An 8,156-nucleotide genomic window follows, 5' to 3' on the forward strand; every position below is an offset into this window, starting at 1 on the left:
ATTATTCCCTGCTTTTGGTTTGGCTTTTATTATTTACAGTTATTGGATGACAGAGGATGATGTGCTTTATCACCAACTCCCATTGTTTGCGTACATAGTGTCCAGTCACTTAAGAGCTTTATGTACTAGCCAACCATCCATATATTGCATTTGTAGATGACCTGGCATTGTATAATATCCTTTTCTTGAGTGTTTTAAATTCTACAACATTGGATCAGTTGATGGAACTATCAATAGAATTACCTTATGCCCCATGAAGATGGTTGATAGTTTTTTCTAACATAAAATTATCATATCTTCAAAGTGAATAAAACACATATAGATATCATAGATATATGAATGGATTTGAGCCTTATACTTAATTTTATCCCCAATTGAAAAATAATTCATTTTATTACATGGCCCTGTTTGATGTTCTCCCTCATGGAGAGATCACTTAAGATTTGGGTGCTTTATAGTAAAGTTTGGTGAAGAAACTTTACTTGTTTACCCCTTTGACCATTTTTGTCCTAGTTTGTATTATTTTCTGCTTTCTTTTTTATTGAGGTCATTCTCTGTTTTAATGTGTAGTTGCTGTTGAGAGAGTGTATGTTTTCATTATATGAAATCCAAGATAGGCAAATCTATAGAGACAGTAACTAGATTGATAGTTTCTTGGGGCTATGGCAGAGGATGTGGTAAGAAAATGGGAAGCTAATAGTAATGAATACTAGAATGAAAAGGTCTCTAAAATGAAATTTTGGTGATTGCACAACTCTTTTTAATATGGTTTACCCACTGAACTGTATAGTAGAAGAATTATATGTCAATAAGACTGTTTTAAAAATCTCCTAATAAACATAAGTTTTTCCCTCCTCCAAATATTTGGACATAATTCAAGCAAATTCTTTAATACTGCATAAAAACCATTAATCTCTTTCCATTGTCCAAGCATTTTGTGTTAGTCTGGATACATTAGAGAAACAAATCCACAGAAACTCATATGTATATAAGAAAGAGTTTTATATAAAGGCTAAGTGTACATTAAGAAAGCATCCCAACCCAGTGCTGTCCAAGCCCATAAGTCCAACATTAGCCTGTATGTCTGACGCTGATGTACAAAGTCCTCCTCAATCTCATGAAACACACGCAATGACGCAGACTGTGGGAGGAAAGCCAAATCAGTGGGCATCTACGCATCTCAGCACTGGCAGGGCTCTCCATGAGGCTGCTCCAGCACTCAGGGCTGCAACAGGGTAGGTCCATGAGGCTTCCCCTCAGGGATGTCTCAAAGGAAGCTGAGACAGATAACTAGCTAAGGCAGCCACAACTGGTCCGACCATCAGAGAGCAAGAGACCAGACAGGCGAGGCTTGCCGAGCCAGCCATTTATCTCCTGGCCATTCAATTAATCTCACATGTGTTCATCGGCCAGATTGACACAGTAAACCTTAACTATCACACACATTATGCCCTGGCAAAAACATGCAACCCTGTAGATTCTGGCACCTTCACCAAAAGAAAGCCCTTTCTTTCTTTCCTTCCTTCCTTCCTTCTTTCTTTCCTTCCTTCCTTTCATCCTTCCTTCCTTCTTCCTTGAGTGCACACATTCATGAATCTGCCCATATTCTTGCTGCTACAGAGATAGAATGTTAGTATCCACATCAAATCCACAGACAAGTATTTTGTCTCTCCTTCTCTTCCCATTCATTATCTCCATCTCTTCTCTCCTTTCCTCATAAAATATAATTCCATGAGACCTATTAATTCTAATTATCCCTCTTAAAATTCATTTCCCATATTTTTTACTACTCTGCTGACCAATCCAGACAGCCAGTTATTACTACTATCATTACTTTTATTTTATTCTCTCTCTCCTTTGCCCCCCTTCTACTTTCCCCACTTATCCTTCACCGTTGTGTGTTTTCTGGATTTGATTAGACTTCTTACACATAGCTCAACAGAGCCAATCATATCTAAATGACCACCAGCTCACACACCACAAATAACTATAACATGATGTGGAGGACACAGCAGTCAGCCACAGTGAGCCCAGAAAAACACTGACAACTGAAAATCACTCAACCTCAATGGAGTATTCTGAAAAAGATGTCCTGGAACTAACTACTAGAAATCAAATACAGACAAATAATATTATGTTCTTTCACGAGATGAGGGGACCACCCATGAGAACAATGGAAGAAACTGACAAACTCAAATCCTTAAATCAAAAATTGTCCCAGAAGATAAACAATGAAGTAACACAATTAGGTAAAATAGTAAAAGACCTGAGAAATATAATGGAAGAAAAGGATAACTGAATCACTGAGCTCAAAGACAATCACTTTGACTACAATTGTTTAGAGAAATAAATCATCAATTTAAAAAAATCAAAGGAATCTGAAGCCCGAGAATGATGTGGAACACTATCAAGAGAAACAACGTATGCCTCATATAGATCCCAGAGCAAGAAGAAGCAACACAACAACAGCAATTAAAATCTGTAGAGAAAATAGTGCAAGAAATCATGGAATAACATTTCCTCAACATGACAAAGGAAGGTAAATAATTATTCAAGAATCTTAGAGAACCCCAAAAGGGATATACCTCAAAAGAAAAATATCCCACACAGCCTATTGAAGTCAAACTCTCCAGTGTCAAGGAAAATGAGAGAATCCTGTGGGCAACTAGAGAAAAAAAGAACAGTCATCTATGAATTAAAACTGATAAGGATATGGCTGAACTTCTCAGCAGAAACTATGCAGCCAAAAGACTATAAAGCAGGAGTGCTCACACTTTTTCAGCATGTGAGCTACTTATAAAGTGATCAAGTCAAAATGATCTACCAACTACAAAAATGCAAAACATACATGTATTTTTAAATTTATTTATTACATTTATTAATAAATGCATTGAGAATTCTTTATATGTACAATGTATGTTCATGTACTTTGCATAACTGCATGAGTCCATATTGCACAACACAACACAATTAACTATGTACATTTTTTGTCACTAGCTGAGTTTACTCTGATGGCTTGCATTGAATGTAATGAGCCAGGGTTGCATAGTCCGGACAGTAGCTGATGACAGCAAGCTTCAAGCACACTTCCAAATGATCATCAGTCATGACGGAATGGTACTTGGACTTAATGATCTTTATGTGGGAAAAGGCTGACTCACATGAATAAGCAGAGTCAAATAATCCAGTGAAAGAGGTAGCATATTTTCTCATGTTTGGGTACTTTTCCTCTGCAAGTAAGTTCCAGAACTGTTCGTGCACTCTGGATTTCAGCTGAATGTTGGCTTGTAGTGTCAAAATCTCCTATTCTGTATGAAAATGATACATTTTTGTCTTCTTACTTGGTCCAGCTCCCTACTCATTTTAATACCCGTTCTTACATTTAAGAGAAATAAAACAAGGTCTAAAAATTGGTGATAACTTACCTTGTCAGTTTTGCTGCACTTAGCACAATCTTAAAGAAAAAGAAAAGGCAATAAGCAGAGGGAAATTAATCAATGCACGCATTAAAAAAAGATGAGAAATCCCAAATCAACGTCATAACAAAGCACCTCCAACAACTATAACAAAGGCAACAAACATAAGCAGTCCAACATCAGAAAAGAAACCATGTAGATTAAACATGAGAGTGGAAATAAACAAACTGGAAAACAGAAAAAATGGAAAAAACAGTAAGATAAGAAGTTGGTTTTTTTTTAAAGAATTAACATAATTGATAAACAACTAGCAAAAGTAACTAATGAAAAGAAATAGAAGATGTAAATATCTAGAATTAGAGATAAAAAGGCAAGATCACAACAAATCCAAATGAAATGAAAATTTCTACACAAGACTCTATGTCCTCCAACAAGTTTGATCATCACCTGCATGTGATATTTAAAATATTGTTCCATAATTTGAGCATTCTGTTGCATCAGCTTTCTTTGAAATGAGCAAAAATATGGCTCTCTGCCAGTCAGTTGACCAAGTAGCTGTCTTTTAAATTTCCTGACAAAGATAAGTAAATGCTTACATACTTCATCAGCTTATAGAAACATTTCAATTGCTAATCCATCAAAGCCTGAATTATTGTTTTGGCTAATGTTTTCAATGCAGCTTGGACTTCTCCTTCAGCAACATTGCTTATATATTACTCTTGAAATGGCAGAATGCCCACTCATTCCTTTTGTTACAGTGACTGTGCGTGCTTTCCATCTTCTTTTGATGCTTTCTGATGCTTTCAATATTTTTTGCCCATGGAATCTTTCAATATTGAAACTTGAAGTGAGAAATTTTTTTTCAGGTCTTTCAATTTAGATATTCTGAGCCTGATTTTTTTGGTTTTCTGACTCAGTCTTTCCATATTTCCTTATAATATTTCACTTTTTCTTCTTGAGCTGCCCTTTGAAATTTTTTATGCAGGTCTTTTACTTGATCATTCTTTCCATTTGCTTCAGTTGCCCTCTGATTAAGAGAAAATTTCAGAGTTTCTTCTGATATTCATACAGATTTTCTTGTTATTTCTTTTGAATTGCCTTTTGCTTTCTTCCAAAAGATGTTCTTGATGCCTTTCCACAGCTCATCAGATCTTCTGTTATTAGTGTTGATTGTGTCGAATCTGTTTGAGATATTCTTGAAATTCCGGTGCTATTTTCTATCTTGTTGAATTGTTTTAAATTTCTTCAGGTTTACCCTGAACTTACGTAAGAACAATTGATGGTCTGTTCCACAGTCAGCTCCGGCCTGGTGTTAGCAGCTGATGAAATTTTCCATAGTTTTTTTCTTTGTATTCCATCTGGAGAAATCCACATGTATTGTTGAAAAAAAGGTATTTTTTTTATGAATAAGTTGTTGATCTTGGAAAATTCTATCACCAGCTTCCTTTCTATCACCAAGACCACATTCTCCAACTACTGTTACTTTGCGTTTGTTTCCAACTTTCTGATTCCAATTGGCAATATTTGTTAATGCATCTTGACTACACATTTGACCAATATTTGACTGATGTTGTTGGTAGCTTTTGTATCACTAGCTTTTATGGTTGGTACATAAATATAAATTGTAGTTGTATTGACTGAATTTCCTTGAAGGCAACTACAGACAGCATTTACTTCAAGATAGATTCTGAAAAGACTTTTCTTACAATGAATGTAATGCAATTCCTCTTGATTGTGTCAATGCTGGCATAGTAAACCATATTATTTTCTGATTCAAAATAGTCAATACCAGTCCATTTCTGCTAACAAATGTCTTAGAATATTGATCTTTATGCATTCCATTTCAATTTTGAATACTTTCAATTTTCCTGGATTCATACATCACCTATGTCAAGTTCTGATTTTTAGCAATATTTGAAGCTGTTTTTCTGTACCTTGAATCGTGCTCCATCAGCAAATGAAGATCGCTCAGGCTCCACCCCCACAGGCTTTACCACACTCATCACCAGGCTTGACTCCACTCCAAGAACATAGGTTCAGTCATAATTTGAGGGCCTTCTGACCTGAGTGGTCCATCATCCTGCTTTAGTCGGAAAATGTTTTATGTCTATTCATAAACCTTCAGTATCTGAAAGTCTTTCGAAGTTATACATACATATAAGGGAATTCTATTCTGCCATTCAAAGTGGCACGTGCTACATGAGCATATTTATTGATTTGTTTCTTCATTTATATATACTACAACATAAATAAACTTCAAAAACATGCTGAGTGATAGAAGCTGTGCTCAGGTGGTCACATATTATAGGATTCCTCTTTTAAGAAATATACAGAATATGCAATTCATGGGGACAAAAATCAGACAAATGGTCACTAAGAGATCAGGAGAAAGGAAAACGGAAAGTGTTTACTAAATGGAGATGGAGTGTTTTTCTAAGTTGAAAAATTTTTGAGACTAGGAAACGATGATAGTTGTACAACATTTTGAATGTATTAAAATTCTGTATGCTATGTGAACTTTACCTCAATAAAAAATCAATTGATTTCTAAATCACTTCCATTCTTTAGTCCTAAGGTAGAATTTGAAAATACACAATGCTAAATATATTGTATTTATAAAATATAGGGACCTGTCTACTTTGGCTTCTCTGTAGCAAGGAAACCTCAGGGTATTCACACTTCTTGCAGGGCAGCTAGTTTATGCAAGAGGAAGTATTTCAACTGAAATGAAGTAGAAGCTGATGATCTTCTTAATGTCTAGATATTTATTTGGCAGAATATGGAGTGTACCACATGTTATTGAATAAATAGTCCTGGAGTTAGTCCAGGTTCGAGAAGTGGGAGATGAACTTAGCCTTTCTATGTAGACAGTCAGAAGAAAAGCTGCATCCACAGACAATTTAATCTGCACTGCAAGCTTTGAAGTTTACCTATTTTGACATATTACTTTTATTTTTCAAAAAGGAAGAAAAAGCAACAAAGGAATGTGCAGTAGTCATACTACATTTTCATTTGTGTTCCTGTTCTTGATTATTAAAATATCATAACAAATCTATCAAAAAAATTAACCATACCTGTAATTGTTTTCTTTGATGAAAATCAGTAGGTTTATCTTCAGTACACAACACACCCATCTTCCCCCCCACACACACACTTGTTGTGTTAGGGTTGACTAGCAAAACAAATCCAGAGGCACTCGTACGAGTATAAGAAAGAGCTTTATGTACAAGATCAGTTGAACATTGAGAAAACATCCCAGCCCAGTCCAGGTCAAGTCCATAAATCCAATATTAGCCCATATGTCCATTACCCGTCTATAAATTCTTCAGACTCACTCAGCACATGCAGTGATGCCGAAGGCAGGAAGAAAGATCACAGGCCAGTGGGTGGAAAGTATTGTGGATCCAGTGGTGGTGGAAGTATCTCAGAGTTAGCATGGGTCTCCACATAGTTCCTCCAGCTCCAGGGCTCTGGCTGCATCAGCATAGGTCCATCAGGCTGATCATCAGTAATGTCTCACAGGAAGTGAAGTATATCCTGCCTCCAGTGAGCTATTTATCTCCATCGTGCCATCAAATGAGATCATCAAGCTGTGACTTGATTGACAGGCCAGACTCCACTGCTTCTTCAAGTTGATACTTTATGTAACTGCCACACTTGTAGACAATTAAACACCAATTTTTGGAAACAAAATTACAGGCAAAGGAATCTGAGCAGGCTCTCTGACTTAGTATTAATAAATGAATTTGGAAGAACAATTCAGTGGTCTGTAGTAATGGAAAGCAGATAGTTATTTCTCCTAATACAACAGAAAGATTACGTTGCTAAGCAATTATTCCAAACACAGGGAATGAGCAGTGTTATAACATATATTTGTATGCATAATTGGATAAATGCTTTGAATCTTCATTGAAAGAAGGAAAGATAAATAGGGAAAAGCATGCATGGAAATAAATGTTTTTAAAAAGATTCCACATGATAACCTTAGTAATTATTTTATTTTAAAAAGTATGTTAAATTTAATATAAAATTATATTCATCTAAGTCAAAAGTGAAAGGGAATAAATTATTTAACATAAAAATTTTGAGAGGCTACAGGAAAACCCAATTTGTTTTGACTATTTGGGCAGGGGCAGGGATGAGGTTAAAAAGAGGTCAGAAGAGAGTGTTGGGTGCCTTCAACAGAACCATAGAAGAAAATGCTTACTGGTAAATTCAAGAGATTATCTGGAAGCCCTTCAACTAGAAGAGAGGCCTTTTCCAATGGAAAGAAAGGAGATTGATAAAACGCATGACACCACCATAGTTGAGGAAGTATTTGAAATACACATCAGGAGAATATGCTTGCCTCACATAAATATAGACCCCAATGTTTAGGTATTGCATATGTCGGTGCAGTTTCAAAAACATTGAAAGCTGTGCATCAGAAATATAATGGCTAGAGATCAACTCTTGATCAACTAGAAAAAGAATCAAGGAGATTCCACAGCATGTCTATTAACTCTTCCACAGGCGGACATCAACTTGTCAGAGTCACAGCTTCGTGTGTATTTTGGAGGCACAAACGTGAATCAAGCAATTTTGCTAGAATCAAACATGAATCTAGGAAACAAACATTAGATGGAACCAGTGTATTTACTTCCTTGTATGTCCTAACTATGAAGGACGGGTTTACAATTAGTACCAGGAAATAAAGTACACATACAATACTTAAAGTTTAATTATAGTTTTAGGGGTCTT

This window comes from Echinops telfairi, unplaced genomic scaffold (assembly GCF_000313985.2).
Source record: "Echinops telfairi isolate 266 unplaced genomic scaffold, ASM31398v2 ScPeMD7_31;HRSCAF=116, whole genome shotgun sequence".
NCBI lineage: Eukaryota > Metazoa > Chordata > Mammalia > Afrosoricida > Tenrecidae > Echinops > Echinops telfairi.